Raw genomic sequence first — 5,117 nt, 5'->3', positions numbered from 1 at the left:
TTTCTTGGAGACTTTGTTCATTTCTTTTTACTCTCTTTTCTCTACACTTCTCTTCTCGCTTCATTCCATTCATTTGATCTTCAATCGCTGATACTCTTTCTTCCAGTTGATCAAGTAGGTTACTGAAGCTTGTGCATTTGTCACGTATTTCTCGTGTCATGGTTTTCATCTCTGTCCGTTCGTTTATGGCCTTCTCTGCATTAATTATTCTGGTTATCAATTCTTCCACTCTTTTTTCAAGATTTTTAGTTTCTTTGCATTGGGTACGTAATTCCTCCTTTAGCTCTGAGAAGTTTGATGGACTGAAGCCTTCTTCTCTCATCTCGTCAAAGTCATTCTCCATCCAGCTTTGATCCGTTGCTGGCGATGAGCTGCGTTCCTTTGGAGGGGGAGATGCGCTCTTATTTTTTGAATTTCCAGCTTTTCTGCCCTGCTTTTTCCCCATCTTTGTGGTTTTATCTGCCTCTGGTCTTGATGATGGTGACGTACTTATGGAGTTTTGGTGTGGGTGTCCTTCCTGTTTGTTAGTTTTCCTTCTAACAGTCAGGACCCTCAGCTGTAGGTCTGTTGGAGATTGCTTGAGGTCCACTCCAGACCCTGTTTGCCTGGGTGTCAGCAGCAGAGGCTGCAGAAGATAGAATACTGCTGAACAGTGAGTACCTGTCTGATTCTTGCTTTGGAAGCTTCCTCTCAGGGGTGTACTCCACCGTGTGAGGTGTGGGGTGTCAGTCTGCCCCTAGTGGAGGATGTCTCCCAGTTAGGCTACTCAGGGGTCAGGGACCCACTTGAGCAGGCAGTCTGTCCGTTCTCAGATCTCAACCTCCATCTTGGGAGATCCACCACTCTCTTCAAAGCTGTCAGACAGAGTCGCTTGCATCTGCAGAGGTTTCTGCTGCTATTGTTGTTGTTGTTGTTGTTGTTGTTGTTTAGCTGTCCCCTGTCCCCAGAGGTGGAGTCTACAGAGACTGGCAGGCCTCCTTGAGCTGCTGTGAGCTCCACCCAGTTCGATCTTCCCAGGGCTTTGTTTACCTACTTAAGCCTCAGCAATGGCGGGTACCCCTCCCCCAGCCTCGCTGCTGCCTTGCGGTTAGATCGAAGACTACTGTGCTAGCAATGAGGAAGGCTCCGTGGGCGTGGGACCCTCCTGGCCAGGTGTGGGATATAATCTCCTGGTGTGCCCATTTGCTTAAAGCGCAGTATTGGGGTGGGAGTTACCCGCTTTTCCAGGTGTTGTGTGTCTCAGTTCCCCTGGCTAGGAAAAGGGATTCTCTTCCCCCTTGCACTTCCCAGGTGAGGGGATGCCTCGCCCTGCTTCAGCTCTCTCTGGACGGGCTGCAACAGCTGACCAGCACTGATTGTCCCGCACTCCCCAGTGAGATGAACCCAGCACCTCAGTTGATAATGCAGAAATCACCTGTCTTCTGTGTCGCTCGCGCTGAGAGCTGGAGACTGGAGCTGTTCCTATTCGGCCATCTTGCTCCGCCCCATGAAAACTTCTTTTCTTTATAAATTACCCAGTCTCAGCAGTTCCTCACTGCAGTGTGAGAACTAATACATTATATACATGCATGTATATATACACATATATATGGTTCTACCCATTTGACTTGTTGTCTTGTCTCGAACTCTGCCCATTTTATGGGTGGTTCCTACTCACTTTATGTCAAACAATTAAAGTCAAAGTTTTTTAAGGCTTTAGTACATTCTAGTCTTTGTTATTTAGTGGTGTGTTTAACTTATCTACTAGGTTGTGATGATGCTAAACATGGGAGAAGATCCAAACATTCAACTCAAAGTTTCACATGAGAAAACATGGAAAGACCACTGTATTCCTCCAACAAAGAAAATAAGTATGAATTGCCAAAGAGTGATAGACACTGGTAGTTTACTCAAATCCTGGGAAGCATTCCCAGTGACAGAATTATGGATTGCCCTTTCTGGGCCAAATGCTGTAGACATGCCTGAACTGTAAGTGCAGGAGGACCCATTATAGCAACAGTTATCAACTAACCTCTTGTCCATAGACCATGGTCAAATACCTTGTAGTAAGCAGGTGCTCCTGGCTGCAAGTTCTGTCTGGCGACTGAGTGGTCAGAGCACAACCAGTAGCAACTCTCTGGTAGTCATCTGAACATCTTTTAGAGAGTGGAGGACATTCAGATTGCTAGATTCTCTTCGGCTCTCATGTGTTCTCTCTTTCAACGTTTTTCAATGACTCAGCTCAGCTCCTGAATCATCCTTATTCTCTAAAATTAAAAAACATACTGACAGTATTTATGCCATCTAATCTTTCTTAAAAGTATTGGTGGGAAGATTCTTTTGTAATGTGTAAAGTGTAACGATTGGGTTTTTATGCTCATGTGTGAGATGTGCCTCCCTCAAACCATGTTACAGTATAAGCACGTTACCCATCTGATATGAAAACATGTAAGTATTGATGGGAAGCTCTCCTTTCAGTGATGTTTATTTCACTGTCCAGAGCCTTAAGTAACCATCCAATTGATAACAATTTAATATTTCAAAGAAAGGGATAAATCTGGGTTGATGTGTTTATTGTTTGTTTTTTGTAGCACTACCTACTTTCTATATCAGTAGCACATTTTTTAACATAGAACACCTATGAAACGAAATTTTTTAGAATAGGAAAAAATTATCTCAGATTTCAAAATGAGACAGAGTTTTTTGCTTCTTTTCAGCAATTGTTTTGTTTCCCTTACAGAGAATTCAGAATAATATCAAGTTCATCTCTTTTATTTGACTGCTAGAAAGCTCAGAGCCAAATTTGCAGCCTACCTCAAGTGAATAATTTATATTTCAGACCGTTTATTATATATACTACCATTTTCTAGGGTTTTATTTTTCTACTTTCTTTTTCTCTTCATTCTGATTTCATTTTTTTTCACTCTTTATCTTATGGTCCTATATACTCACACATTTTAAGGTTTTCATTGTTGCTGTTAATGAGGTAATTATGCACATAGAATAACAAGTGTATACACATGTGCATACACAATAAGTTGCTCAGAGTATAATCAAACTCTTCTTTTAATGTCCCTGTATGATATGATAACACTTGAGTACAGAGTGACACACCAAGGCAAGAACGTGTGATCATATCTGCTGGTAGTGTAATTATGTGAAAGAATATCAGAGGATATAACAAACTTTTCGACAGCACCCAGATCTCACCTGCAGGGATATAAATCACTGCCTGCTCTTAGCTTATCTCTGTTCAACTGGTCACCACAATCCTGAGTAATTTCAGATGTCCCCAAACAATCAGTAGTCCTAATAAAAAGAAAGATTGTAAAGGAGAGAGAAATGAGGAGAGGGTACTGAGACTAGCAAACACAAACACTAGTGGCCCAATAATTGACTTCCTATTGACAAACATCATGACGAGTGAATTATTCACTTCTCTGATATTTCTGTGTTAGGGTTCCCTGAGGTGTATGTTTATCATGTTTTCTCTTTTAAAAGGGCTAAAAGACTATTTTGTTTTTCTGGTTTTAAGTCTTTTTTTTCCCCCTGCTGGCAATATATGGTGATGCTTTTGAATACACTTTCTTCTTCTTCCCTCAAGTGACAGTGATTAATTCATCTTGCCCTGAAACCATTATTACAACAAATCACCCAGCATCACCAATTCGGGAAGCATATTCCAGTCATCTTCCTAGGGGGTTAATGCAGCTGGAAACAGGTACACTAAATTGAGGTGACTGTCCCTGGAAAACGGTGAAGGACTGAACAGACTCACTGCCATTAGTATCACTTCTCTGACAGTGGTAATTTTTACTTTGATTCTGCATGTCAGCTAGTGTGCCCAGCAACCACATGACAATGAAATAATGAGATGGCAACTTCTCCTCTGTCCAACCCATGGCCCAAGCCCTGTCTCTGGGAATCCTGCCAGGTACTTTTACTTTGCAGCCGCCTGCTTCATGCCAAGGAAGAGCGAGAAGAATTTGTCTTTTCACTACAAGATGCATTGCTTTCTCTTTGCTGCACAAGTTGGGAAGATTCTACTAGGAATAATGCAATATACCATAGGGTGAAACTTAGATGAGGGGGGCTGAATAAATGTTTTCAAGAGTTTCTACCCTAAGGATTTGAATATGTGTTCTGCAGGAGGGAGGAGAAATGATGGGGAGTTGTGTTGATAAGTTAATAACTTAAGGTAGTTTACAGACAGGCAAACATTCTTTCTCCGAGATCTTAACTGACTCCAACACTGTGACACCAAAACTTGCTTAAATAGTGAAAGCAATGTTTCCTTTCTTCTACTAAAAACTGCATCCCATATATTTTTTGCTAAGGTGTATTTAGGATCACATTGCAGCTTCCTGAAGAAAGTAATCTGTCAAGAACTTCAGCCGTCCTTCTGAGAAGGAAACAGAGGATCGATGTACACTCTTCCTAAGAGGCAAGTAGGAATTAGGGACAAGTCAGACTGGCCCTGAAATACTCAGAAGAACGTCAGTTCCTGACTTTGAATGCAAGATAATGTTCATCTGTCCTGAGTATTATAATTCCTTGGTCATTGCGGCAACCTTATTGTTTGACTCACTTGGTAATTTTTCCCTTGATTTCCCTTCATTAGATGCCTGTAAAAGCCAAATACTCACGTCTTTGGCCTCACTTGCAGATGGGAGTGATCATTTTATACAATTCTGGCCAACAAAACCCAGGCAAAATGACCAAAAACCTTGAAAGAAAAGTGGCTGAGAGCAAGGGTGGGGACAATTTGGGTGAGGCAAGGTGGGATAAATTGGTTATTTTTCCTGATAAAAGAGCAAATGCTCCTGGCCTGGCTCATTTTCCCCATTTTCCCTTCTTACTGCATCAAATGAAATCTCTATGTATGATACGGTGGCAGCCATCTTGCAATCATGAAGCAACGAGCAAGGGAATTAAAGCCACCACATTAATCATGTTAGAGTGGAAAAAGAGAAAAAAGAAAAAAGAAAAAAAAGAAAAAAAACACTAAGTTTCCACCACTAGGCAGCCAAAAAATGCCAGAACTGTATAATCCTAGACTTTTTGTTATGTTGCAAAAATAAATTCTTATTTGCTTAAGATACCTTTCGTTGGATAAGCTGTTAGCTGCAGCCAAAAAC

At 41.5% G+C, this 5,117-nt stretch overlaps 1 non-coding gene across 1 annotated transcript; it reads left to right on the top strand.

Moving 5' to 3' along the window:
• The first annotated feature begins 2,313 nt into the window (after positions 1-2,313).
• On the top strand, positions 2,314-2,418 carry LOC112423465 (small nucleolar RNA U13). Its single transcript, XR_003013944.1, has one exon. It is a non-coding gene; the product is annotated as a small nucleolar RNA U13 (small nucleolar RNA).
• Positions 2,419-5,117: the final 2,699 nt, after the last annotated feature.

This window comes from Macaca nemestrina, chromosome 3 (genome assembly GCF_043159975.1).
Source record: "Macaca nemestrina isolate mMacNem1 chromosome 3, mMacNem.hap1, whole genome shotgun sequence".
NCBI classification, from domain to species: Eukaryota; Metazoa; Chordata; class Mammalia; order Primates; family Cercopithecidae; genus Macaca; species Macaca nemestrina.
This window is presented reverse-complemented; position numbering and strand designations above follow the sequence as displayed.